A 13721-nucleotide genomic window follows, 5' to 3' on the forward strand; every position below is an offset into this window, starting at 1 on the left:
GTAGATTCCAAATTTCCCCGTGGCTGAAATTTAGCAGCACTGCAAATATCTGTATCTCTTTATTATTATTGATCATTACTAAATACATACTTTGACTTTCTATGGCATTTCCAAACTGAATTAAGTGTCACAACTCTTCTGTAAGGTACGTTACTCTACACAAGGGGAAAACTGAAGCACAGAGAGTTTGTGGTTTGGCCAAGGTCACACAGTGCGTACGTGGCTGTTTTTATGAGTAGAGACAGAGCTTCCTGTACATTGCTTTAAGCACAAGACCAACCTTCCTTATTATTATTGTATTCTGATTTTTAAATGCAAATGCACTTAAAAACCTGGTGAGCATTGAAAGTTCAAATCTGGCTTTGAGTGCTCATTGTGGTTCATGTAGGTTGCGGGGGAGGAAGTGTCCTTCTAGACAAAGGAATCACCATTTGTGTAAAACCAGCAGAGCTGATGGCCTCCGCAGGTCCCTGGACAAAGTGTGTGTGTGGTGGTGGTGGTGGTGGGCGGGGAGGGGGAGCAATGTGCTCCTGGAAGCGGTGGCCCCATGGGCAGAAGGGGTGGGGATGCAGGCAGCCATCCCTCAGTGCTGCCTGGAGCGCAGCACCCGCTCCAGTGCTTAGCAGTGTCCCGAGCACTCTGCGCAGTGCTTCCTAGGGCCCTGGTTTCACCACTGTTACTGCAACAGCTATAGCAGCCAGAGCCTCAGGCCCCTTTTAATTGCTGGGTCCTCAGGAAATAGTACGTGGCTATTTCACCACCCCCTCCCATTGGTGGGCCTGTGTAAAACCACTAAGTCAGTGGAGCTGCACCATTGATGAACCTATCTGATACAAATGTAGAGACATAGTTTTAGGCCCCTAATGAAAGTTTTGTTTTTAAACGGAATAAGGAAAACAGAGGGATTATAAGACCCGAGGGCTTCTTTCATTACTTTTAGGTAGGGTAGTGAGTTGGGGCGAGGCTGATTTTAAATAGTCTCTTGCAGTACTAGGAAACAAACAAATAACCAGTATCCTGCTAGTTCAGGACAACCTGCAAGTGAAACTAACTATGAGCAGAAAGTGAAAGCTGGTCAGAGTGCTTTCATTGTCCACTTTGAATGAATTGCTGTAGGTAAATAAATTACCCAGATCAGATGGTGAAAAGGATTTCCTGACTTTCTTATGCCATTTCCCCAAATTCACTTGAAGTGACTAGCTCTCTGGATTCTGCTAATGAGATAACATAGTTAAGTGCGGCCTGTCTTCCATTGGCCGTTCTAATTATTCGTGGCTACATAAGCCCACAGTGACTCTGGTTGTCAGCTCTTCGCATATCTGTCATACGGAACATAACTTGCAGTCCAGTTTTAAAAAAATAGGCCTCTAACACTACAGCCAATATAGACTTCTCTTATAATCCACCCTAATTTCTTTTTGTTTAAAGTCTCCAGTCACTGTAGCGAAGATTACTGTTATAACTGCATGGACGCATTAGCTGTATTCCATCCATAGGGGGCAGAATTATATTTATAAATAGGTATGCTACACTATATTGCATCTTAGCCTGCTGTAGTGAGTAAGTGACTTAATCTACTCAGTCTGGTTATCAGAGCTTCTGTAACCAACTGCTTTGTGAACAAGTCATGTCTGGAAATGGAAGGAATGTTGCCATTTCTAACTTCTGTGATCAACAGGAGTGGAATTGGAAAAAATAATAATGGTATTCTCCTAAATGCCACAGCAAAGCATGTCCCACTTGCTTCAGACAGCAAAATGACACCCCAGTCATAGCACATCTTTGTGGTGTCCCTTTCTATTTTTTGCCTGTGTTCTGCATGCACTGTTGTCATCTTATCATTGTTCCTCTTTATTTCTCTGCTGAACAAATTAAAAAATGTAAGTGTCAACACTTAAACAAAATCATTGTGCTTTATAGCTACCATCACTTTTGGATGAACTGGGACAATTCACATAATTCAGATTTGTTTCTTCTGGCTGCAGATTCAGGCAAACAGTACTGTACTGGTTTACAGTAAACTAACAACAAGAAAGGTTTCTTCACAACTATACACATTAGCGGAAGGGGAGGGGAGGGATTTGGTATAGGAGGAGTTAGGTTCAGGAGTAGCACCCCTCAGAACTAGCAAGAACTCAACAAGGTAGCATCTCTAAGAATTAGCTTGACAAGATGGCAAAAGTCGCCAGCTTTGACACCTTATGATTGGATAGCAAAATTGTCCAGGTGTACTGTGAGTATTTTCACCTTCCACTGAAGCATCAGATAGAGGCTACTGTCCAAGGCAGGATACTGCAGTTGATAGATCAGTGCTCTGACTTGCTATGGCAAATTTATGTTCTAATGCAGTGGGCACATATGGTCCATCAGGATTCTGTGTGTGACCCATGAGACCTTTGTTTACCAATGACCATGCTCAGGGTTGCCAGATTCTGCTGGTTTCTGTCTGCATAGTATATTTCCCCTAGTGGTATTATTAAAGTGACATTGATATAAAGCAAAGGCACATGAAGTGGGGTGTGTGTTGATTGCACACAGCACTGACTGTGAGAGCCGTGTGCTCCCTCTGCATCCAACCAAAGTGCTGCTACAGTTCAGTCGGCACACCCCACAAATTCTAGGTACGCCAGCACAGTTAACAAAACTACCCTGTCCTGGGAGACCATCTGGTTACGACAATCTTGTGACCCACTGAGGGGAAGGAGGGCTACTCATGCCGCCCGCTCACTAGCCTAGATTGTCCATCACTGTTCTAATGGCTATATTTAACTCTTTCACATTCTTAACCTCTGCCACTTAAATTGCTATTTTGTGTAAATTTGTAAAGTGTTTTGGGATGATCTGGAGTGAGAGGTGATAATATACATGATAGTTATTATAACTATTCTTCTGCTTTTGAAGAGGTGGGAAGCACCAGTTCTGACTTTTACAAAGTGGTCCTGGTCTAACAGTTGATTGAAGTATGCTTTCAAATATGGAGAGATGCTTCTGAAAAACAGGACTGGTGTGTGTCAAACTGTGCCTATGCCCACCTACCTATACACTGCATCAAGAGGGGATGAGAAGTGATATAACAGAACCTCGGGGGAAAACATTATCTCTTCATTTTGATGAAGACTTGAGTAAATCTTGAAATGTTAAAGGTTTTTTGATCTGACTTTTGTTGATGGAACATAGTGTGTTTCCGCATGCACAGAGACGTGATATCCAATGGCGCTTGAATCCTTGTCTTGCCCCTGGTGCTCTGAATTGTTTTCTATTTTAATGTAGACCCCTACACTTGATGTGGGTGGGGATCACAAAAGAGGTGGGGGCAGAAGAAGGGACACAGGCCTTATTTTGGAGTCCATGGTATTTACATTCAAGGCATTTCTGTCCACACCAGCTGTTCTTGCATGTTATTTTCAGAAATCCAGTAATCCCTGAGAGGTCAGAGGGCGGAATTGTGTGAATATATTGGGCGAAAGAGGTGAAAAGGTTTGGGAGTCCTCAGGCCTGCCACAAGGGAGCTGCAGTACTCTAGGGAGAGATGATTATAGCTTGTAGGTTAGGAGAATCTTGAAGGAAAGGAGGGAATGTGGGATGTTTTTGCGGTTGGTCAAGTCTGCTCAGTTTGGTGATTGCATGCATGGCTCATCTTTTTTTACACTGCCTGCAAGGAGCACCTGTTCTTTGCTTAACAATATATATATATATTTCTCCATTTCTGTATTTATATTTAGACCACTTTAAAAGTACCCAACAGGTTTGAAAGATGTTGTGGCTTATAGTGGTGCCTGAATGCATTGCCAGAATTCAGGGTTTGTCAGAGTTTCCATTATAAATCTCCTTTTTGAAAGGTTCATAACTCATCACCTTATTTTTAGCTAATGGATTCCCTCAACCTGAGAGTACACTTTTATTTTTTTATTCTCTCAGAGTTTCATGAAAATCAATTTGCTGACCTATAACGCATGTACAGGCAAGATTTTTCTGAAGGGATTATTGAATTTGGTTCCCTTCACTTTTTTTGGAGTGCTTAGCTTGACGTACCTTAAAGCAAACTGATTTTTCAACAAGAGCTGAATAGCCACCCTGTGAAAATCAGATCTCTTTTAAATGTCTCAAATTAAAATGCCCAAAATTGTGTTTTGGCAAAGCAAGTTTCCCAGCCAAACTTAACTATGATCTGATAGTATTACAAAATGAATGAATGAAGGGAACTTGGTAGATCATTTTGTAAAGGTGTTATCATGTAGTATCTTACTCTCAATAATATTAATTCAAATTGGGTGGTTAATGCACTTTTGTCAAATGGATTGAAAACTGATTGGGACACTGTAAACAAAGCACAATAATAATAAACAACAGTCTGTCAATCTGATGCAAGGCTTTCTTCATAGATTGGCAGATCTTGAGGCCAATTATGACTCTAGTCTGATATCACAAGCCAAAGAAACTCATCCAATATTCTTTTGTGTCAAGCCCATAACTTATGATTGATATTAATTTTAAACTCCCCCCCACACACACAACTCCTGATTTAGAGACCACAAATGATGGAAAATCCACTGAATTCCCTTGGGAAGGAGTTCTTAATAGTTAAATTACCCTCTCTGTGATGAATTTGGTTCTTGTTAACCTAGCAGAAAGTAGAATAAATAGCCATCTACTCTTTCTAATATAGGTTCTCATAGACCAAGATCAAATCACCTCTTAACTTTCTCTTGGATAAACTAAGTAGATTGAGCTTTACTCTTTAGCTATAAGACACATTTTCCAGATCTCGAATCAATCTCCTAGCTTTTCTGTGAACCGCTCCAGTTTGTCAGTATCCTTTCTGAAACATAAGCTCCCGAACTTGGAAGCAGCATTCCAGTAAAGGTCTCATTAATGTCATGTACAGAGTATTGGATACACCAGAAAATAATGTAAAAAAGAGGCATAGAGAAACTAGAAATATGGAGAGGAAATTAAAAAAATGAGTAAGATCCTGGGAAAAGAGAAACTCAAACATCTAAGGAAAAATATAGAAGGGGAAAGCTGAGAAACAATAATACTTAGAGAAACCTATGGTGTGAGCAAACAAAAGTGAAACTGTGTTTTCACTATGAGATGGAGTTGAAAACCCCTGCATTTTTGGTCTGCCACATAATTTTAGAAAGTGGGGAGGTGATAATACCTTCCTATATGCACATGTGTAAGTACTTTGCAGCACTGGAGCTTCAAGTAGAAAAAAGCAAGGTGGAAATCAGACACAATTTTATGTAAGTAATACTGATACTTTACATTTTGAAACCACTTTTGAACAATTAACCGAGCAAGACTTGCAGCACCTTTGGGAAGTGAATATGTATCATTCCTTTTTCATGAATGAGAAAGCTGAGAGATATAAATGGCTAAATATCAAGATTTTCAAAAATAGGAGCCTAATTTTTAGGCTTCTGAATCCATATTTACACTCCTAAATAAATGATTTTTCAAATGCTGAGTAGCCTGTGGTTCTGGAATTTATCTTGGTTCTGCAGTTCTGGGTGCCTCCCTGTTTTTGAAAACCTTGACCTCGCTCTCTAATGGCTAGTAATTCACGTATCTAAAGATAGTACACAGACACACAGGCAATCACAATATTTTCTTTCTGATCATAGATCCAGGATCAGTGAGGAAAGTTATAGTGCTCTAAATATGGAGTGATGAGGCTTCTGTTTTTCAAAATCTTTGTCTAAAGCATCTGCTAAGTCCATGGCAGGGCTGTGAGTAGAACTTACTTCTTTTAGATCATGCTGTCGTTAAGATCTGGTATCTTGTGAATTGCCAGGGCTTGAAATGCTCTAGCACTGATCAATACAAATTCTTTCAGGAACTGTAAACTTTCCTCACTGATCCTAGATCAGGGGTGGCCAACCTGTGGTGCTTGAGCCGCACGCGGCAATTTGCTTACAGAAATGTGGCTCTTAGGGTTATGGCTCCTTTGGAGCTGTATGCCCACTTTGTGCACGTGCCCCAGTGCCTGGAGGGAGAAGTGCGTGGCGGTGGCAGCTCCAGTGAGACCCAGGCATTGGGTTAGAGTCAGCAGGGGGGGGGGCGGGGGTGGGCTAGGGTACCTGGGGAGGGCATGGGGGAGGGATGTGTGGCTCTTTGCACTACTATCCACAGCTCTTTTGGCTCTTAGTGTCTAATTGGTTGGCCACCCCCGTCCTAGATCTATGATCAGAAAGAAAATATTGTGATTGCCTATGTGTGTATGTGCCATTGTTATATTTGTGAATTACTAGCCATTAGAGTTAGATCATGACTTTCAAAAACAACTGCTTAAATTTCCCTGGCTAAATCCATATTTAGGCACCTAAGTTGACAGCCTAGTTTTCAGAAGCCCTGAGCCCTGCCAGGTCACTAGCTTTGATGTCTGAATATGGATTTAGAGGCCTGACGTTAGCCATCCATTTTTGAAAATCTTGACGTTAGCCGAGCACCTATCAGAATGATTAGGCTAAAGGATATTTTTCATGTTTAACTCCAACTTTGTTTCCAGGAGTGAACAGCTGGCACAGCATCTACTTAAAAACAAAAATAGCAGGCATGCTTCTGACCCAGAGCTGGCTGCTTCCCTGCTAATTTGATTCCTTTTAAGGGTAGGAGCTGGTGAGTAAAGTAATTTTCAGTATAGTCCTTGCATGTAGCAGCGAATGAGTGTGTTGGCTCTGCTGAGTGGCACTGAGAGGAATTGTTTTTAACGTTCAGCAAAGGTATAACCAAAAAGTCAGTTGATGTGTTTTTGTTTCTTGTATGTGTATATTGTTGCTCCACTGTGAGTCACTGGCTTGACTTTTTGATCCAAGAGGAGTTACAAACTTCGGTAAGGAGATCAAGCTATTTGGTAGGCTCCATGCAGCCCTTTTGTGGTTACATCGCATGCCTCAAAACCTTCAGTCCAGTTGGACCTGTGTGGGGTGTTGTAGCTGCTGGATCTGAATACAAAGCACCCCAGTTCCCAGCAGGCAAGCTCCCAGTGCTCTGAGACCTTCCTTTCTCTGAAACTTGTAAGTAGAAGTGGGTAACTGAGAGAACATGAGTTGTTCCTCTACATGGCTACACACAGTTGTTTCTGCTCGATCACCTGGACTCCTCTCAAATACATTCATTCCTTTTTCTGGTTCTCTCCCCATGCCATGTCCCATTACACAACTATTCTGTTATAGGGGTAGAAGCTGAGGCATTCATGTTAAAAGTTCATACATGTATTATGTTGAGAAGCTGTAGTAGCCTCATGCTTCGGTGCAAAGACTTGAAATTTGGCAAGTGGGTCACCTTGATGTCCCAGATGTGCCTTTCACAGTTCTCATGAGAAGCTGCCCCAATTTAGCCAAATCATAAGCCTAGGGAGGGGGTGGTGGAGGGAGAATGTTTGCACATAGTCACTAGAGACTTGTGAAAGTTTGTTAGCTACATTCCCCTGAAGATTCCCTCTCACTGAGCATGCTCTAAACCAGGGCTCAGAAGAATTTTCCTTGCAGTTCCTGCTCTTAGAAACTACAAGTTGCTATGGCATTGGAACTAAGAGCAAGTAGACTGTAGCTGTCGTGCTGTCAGTGCACCCACAGGAGGAGCCTAGCTAGAGTGGTGGATGAAGCCAACTAACTCAAATGCAGAGGGGTGAAGGGTTTGACCTCTGAGGGTGGGTGGGACAAGGAATTGGGAAGGAGGGAAGAGAGGAGCGACTGAGACTGAAACACCACTAGGCAGGGCTGACTGGGCCAACATACTGAAGAAGGGAAGCAAGGCAAATTGGGGAGGTATAGGGAGAAGAAGGGGACGGGAAACAGGTTTGATATTGAGCTGGAGTGGCAGGGAGGAGATAGGACTAGATGGGAAAGGGGAGTAGAATAAGGGGCATGTGAGGGAACTGGAGCAGGGATGAGTGAAGGAGCAGGCTGTCATGGGATCCCAAGTGGTGGGTGCACTGACTAGCTATACAGGGAGTATGGGACTGGAATGGAGAGTCTGGGGAAGGGGGTTGGAACCTGGGACAGTCTAGATGAGGAGACTGGAAAAGAGATGAGATGGTGAAGACAAAATGGGATGGGCATAAGAATTCAGGGTTGGGGGGAACAGAGGTACAAGGGTCTGTACCAACTGGAGCTCCTGAAGTTGAACCCAATATTTCTGAGTCTCATCGTTCCTTTAGAGTCAGCAACTAGCAGAGAAACCCAATGAGGAAGTATGTACTTACCCCTTCTTTAGGGCTGGACCACATATAGGAGGACAACTTACTATTGCTATCAAGTACTCTGTTAGTTCAAGCAGCAGAATTCTGTGCAGTGAATTTAAAGGTTCCTGCCTTGCCAATGTCCCCTATGGGTGTCAGTCTGGTGCCATGTGCTGAATAGAAAGAGTTCCCAACCCATCTTCTCTGAGATCCTGTCCTTTGAGCGAAGGAACACAGATGGCAGAAGATTTTTCAAGTGAACTGCTGGCAGTGATGTGGGGTGGAGGACTTTGGCTTTGTGAAATGTAGGGATATTAAAATGCAGGGTTGTGGGTTTTTTTGTAAACGTGTAACCACCGAAATGTTCAGCGGTTATATGTTTACACTGTGGGGTAGGGGAAAGGTGGCTCTGCAGGAGCTGGTGCACTTAGGGAATCAGCTTTTAAGCAGCAGCGAGGGGGGATAGGTGGGAGCCGGTACAGCAGCGCGGGGGTGGGGGAGGTAGTCAGTCAGCTCCATGAGTATCAGCTCCTGCCTGTCCCTCCCCACCCCACCCCACCCCGCTGCTGCCTCTGATAGCTGTCTAGAAAAAAAGCAAATAACCAAAGGGAAGGGTAAAAAGAGGGCACAGCACATAATCAAGGTGTTGAGAATAAAATTAATCAGAGAACCTAATGATACAAAAAGAAGAAATTCCGGAATTGCCTATACATCAATGCCAGGAGCCTGGGTTAGAAACAAAAGGAATTTCAATTGCTCATTTATGAGCATAAGTTCAATCTAGCTGGTATTACTGAAACCTGATGGGAGAATTCACACAACTGAATTGTTAAAATCAATGGTTCTAACCTATTTAGGAGAGCTCAAGTGAGGGAAAAAGGGTGGTAGAATAGTACTCTGTAGAAAAAATGACATTACCTATTTCTGAATCACCGATAATTTTGGAAGAAAATGATCTCGAATACTTATGGATCAGTGTCCCAACAGAAAAAGCAAAAACTGGGAAGAAAGGAGTGTTAGCTGGTATCTGCTACCAACTACCAAATCGCACTAGGGAACAGTGATATATATGAAAAATGGCGTGTCATCATGGGGACTTCTTTTAAATGATATACACTGGAGGTCTCATGCTGCCAGTGGTAAAACATCCTTGGATTTTCTAAATATGATGGATAACAAATTCTTAACTCAAAAAGTGTTGCAACCACTATGGGGGAATTCCATGTTAGACCTTAGCCTAACAGGTAAAGAAGAATTCATCACAGAACTAAAAATTAATGGTAGCTAAGGTACAAGTGATCATGACTTGCTCATGTTTATAAAATACAAGCAGAATAAAATCCAGATCAGTAATCTACTATATATTCGAGTAATCCACTCCTAACTCGGGGGTGGGCAATAATTTTTGCCTGGGGGCAACTTCAAACATTTTTGAAGTGGCTCCAGGCCACCCTGGAAGGGTGGGGCCTAAATGGGAAGGGGCAGGGCTACTCCAATCCCAGACTATGATTGGTTGGGGGGTGGGGGAGCCCCTTTACCCCCCCCTTCCCACTAGGCACCCATGCCATGGAAGAGGCTTGGCACGCTCCCCCACCCCCAAGCCAATCAGGGTCTGGGGGGCGTGGGAGCGTGGGAAGCCTCCTCCGCATGTAGCACTTTGAAGTTCCGTGTGCTCCTCGAAGGGCTGGGGCAGGGTGAAGGAAGCTTCACACAGCTCCTCTGCCCCCAGCTTTTAATTAGCCTGGGGGCGGGGGAGTGGGCAAAGCCTCCTCCGCTCTCCCCCCCCCCCCCCGAGAGCAGTGCACAGTGCTTCAAAGTGCCACGTGCTCTTGGCAGGTCGGGAGGAGGCTTCACACACTCTCCCACCCCCAGGCCAATTAAGGCCTGGGGCGGGGGAGTGTGCAAAGCCTTCTCCACTCTACCCCAGCCCTGTGAGCAGCGCATGGCTCTTTGAAGCACCACACACTGCTCGCAGGGCGGGGGCAGAGTGGTGAAGGCTTTGGGCACTCCTCCGCCCCCAGGCCTTACCCCTGTCCTAACTGATAAGAGTTAGAACCACCAAATACGGTATGCAGCTTCCTCTTATCATAACTTAAAGGAAGGGCAGGATTTGGTTGTGCCAGGACAATGGGATATGCATGGAATGTGATTGTTTTTTCATAAAATGGAAAGGGAGGGGTCTGGTGAGAGGGGCATTTATACTGCAGAATGACCACAGGAAGGCAGCAAAGGACCAGAGATGGGATCGGGACAGCTATAACCCCATTGGGCTAGTAGGGGACAGCCATGGAGAAAAGGACAGCTATTTACTATATATTTCAGAGAGCTTGTCTGTTTTTGTGTGTCTGTTCCCCAGCTGGGGATATGCACCCTTCCCCCAGCTGTGCCCACTGCAGCTGAAGCAGCCATGGACAGGTGCTTCTCAGCTGGCTCCAAGCTGCTGCAGTGAGAGAGGGTTGGCGTTGTTCTCTCCTCCGGCAGCCTGCGTACTGAACCCTTCATCCCCAGCTTTACCCCAGAGCAATGATTTAAATGAAGAAAAACAAAACTTATTTGAGTTAAGGACTCAACAATGCCAGGTAAATAATGTAGTTATAGCTAATAAAAGGGAAGTTAATAGTCATGAATATAAACCAGAAATTAAGAATAGAAAATTGATAGGGGAAAGCCAGAGGATACAAGGCAAAATCTATGCCCAGCAAAGTTAAGAACAATAAGAAGTTTAAAAATTTTTTTAGAAACAAAAAGAATTCTGACAATGGTTTTGGGTCAGTACTAGAAGGAAATGGCAGAATTATCAATAATAATGCAGGAAAGACAGAAGACTTCAATAAATATTTCCCCAAGTACGTAATCAAATGTCACAAAGTGCAGGGAATCTACGCTTTGATCACGCTGGCACAAATTAGCTCCCTCAGAGAAGCCTGGTTGGGGAATGAAGCTAATCAAGACAGTAGGCTGGTGAATTAAAACATTAATTAGCCATCAGATATGAGGTGATAAAAGGGCACAGAAAGGCAATGCAAAGGAGAGGGATAGGGCCAACCAAGGCCAGTCAGACAGCTCTTCAGAAAGGGAGATCCCTGCCCTTCTCCTCTTCTTCGGTTCTGTGGAAAGATCTGAGGCAACAAGACCATTGTACTTAGTATTGCTGCACAAAGCAGTAAAGGTATTGGTGGAGGGAACCTAAGTAAGCAGCACAGTGTGGAGATCCAATTGATGATGTCTGAGCAAGCTTCTGTGGTGCAAGAAGTCAGGAGTGGACTGGAAAAACAGATGATCTTGTCTCATCATAGGATAATCATAGTTTTATGTAAATGTTCTCATGTAGATAAACAAGACCTTTTTTGATACTATTAAGGTCTTGGCAAAGCAGTGTTTTGTTTCCAGTTTATCATTTTGATATGGGTTCCCTTTCAATTTAGTTAACTGTGGAACTTCCAGCTTGAGTTCTCTAGGCCAGTCGTTAGTTTGTGTACCTCTCTCGCTTGTCTCCTCTCTGAACAGTCCCATTCTCTGCTGTTTGGATGAGGCAGGAGAGCATATTGTAGTCTTGAATTCATCGTGGTGTCACTGCCCTGTTCTGTTAGGTTTGGCATTAGAGTGTTTTTTTAAATATAGATTTTCTTTTTATAGGGTTAAATATTCTTGCTTAAGAGCTTGGCTGGCTATAGCTCAGAGTCAGCAATCCAGACCTCAAGCAGCTGAGCAGCAAAAGGCTGGAGAGTGAGGCTGACTGCTGGGTTGTTCAGACAGCCCCTTTGTCTGGCATGCTGTGGCAGAGAAGAGGAGATAGATGCTGATTTGGTTTGAGGTATGACAGGAGGAGAAGCTCAGACATCACGGAGCTGGTACATTTTAATTAAATTGATCCGGAACTCCAGCTCACACTCCAGGAATGAGAGTTACTCAGAACATGGAACTGGAATATATGGAGAGGGCCCCAGTAAATTAGCTCAGATGCAAAATGAAAATCTTTTATATGGAATATTTTGTAAAGTAAATGACAGCTGTACCTTGTCTTCCTCATAGCTTGAGTCAAAGATTGAGTGCCAACTCCAATTCTGAATTTTGTATTATTGACTTAGCTCATGCCCTATTGCCATCTGCCCAGCCATCCAATCCAATACAATGTGCAAGAAATCTGCCTGAAAAGACAGCTCTTGCTCCCCTGCTTACTGGCAGTTAGAAATAAATACTCCCATTGTGATGTGATTTGATAGGCAGCCTTGACAATGGATTCCAAGCATCATAAGCATACGATCTGTCAGCAAATGCAAACATCTATCCATCACACATCCTCCATCTGTTATATCCAGGAGACAGAGCCAACAAGGCATGCAAAAGAGGAACAGAAACCGGAGAATATATACTTGGTGCTTGGTTTTGATGCACATGTTTTCTAGGGAATGGTTGGACTGTGATTTTTGTCAAAGAGATGGGGTATGAACCATGTTCTTAAGTGTGAACATCCCTGAATTTAGAAGGGCTGAAGTCTTAGTACATATCCATATCTAATTGGTACATGTCCATATTTTAATTTCCCATATCTATAATGAATCGAAGCAAATACCACTCCATTTTTGGGGATGCATTTGATAAGAGTGTGGCTTTTACACTGTGGATCCATTCCTCCTCATAAACTAAGACTAGTCAGGTGTGGTTTAATACTTGGATAGAAAAATGAGGGCATGGGATGATAACTCAGTTGCCAAATTTTCAAAGAGTTGATTGCTCAGGCATTTGTGGGTACTTTTGCTTTCGCCTTAGGCACACAAACCCTCAAATGCATGTGCATACTGGCAGTCTGTGTACGTCAGACAGGCATATTCAGAAGTGCAGGTGCACTGCTTTGAAAATTTGGAACATAAGGCCTCATTCATCCTTCTTGCATGGTGCTGGGGGACACTGTGGTGCTTAAGGTGCCATCTTTCAGCTGGGATGTCAAATCATGGTTCTGGTCACTTGTGACCTTAAAGAATTCATAAAACTTTCCTTAAGAGTGGAGTGCAGGTCCTAGCCCTGGTAACCTCACCAAATTCCAGTTTGAGTAATTATGGTCTCCCTAAGTTTCCCCTTTATTGTCAATAGGATACAATGCTCCCTTTTACTTCTGTTTCCCAGACTTCAAGGCCGTATGGGTTAGGAGCAGGCCTGTCGACGGGAGTGGATGGCAAAGAGGGGGAAACTGCCCTAGGGCCCGGCAATACAAAAGGGTCCAAAGCTCCTGGCTGTTGCTATACGGGGTCCTTTAAATTGCTAGCAGAGCACTGCGCACTGTGCTGTGGGCAGCATGGAGGACTGCCTAGCCCTAGCTCTGCCCCTTCTGCCCAAGTCCCCTCCTCTTCTGGGTGTGGAAAGCAGGGCCTCCCTCTGTCCTGCCTAGTGGCCTAGCGAAGCTGTCAGCCCTGCTGGTTGGGAGTTGACGTTAACACTCTCTTCTTGATTGACTGACTGATTTTGATGGATGAACAATTGATCTCTTCAGGCTAGATTTTGCTACCCTTGATCCCTTTGAGATGTGCCTATAGGTGCA

Source organism: Pelodiscus sinensis, chromosome 1 (assembly GCF_049634645.1).
Source record: "Pelodiscus sinensis isolate JC-2024 chromosome 1, ASM4963464v1, whole genome shotgun sequence".
Lineage (NCBI taxonomy): Eukaryota > Metazoa > Chordata > Testudines > Trionychidae > Pelodiscus > Pelodiscus sinensis.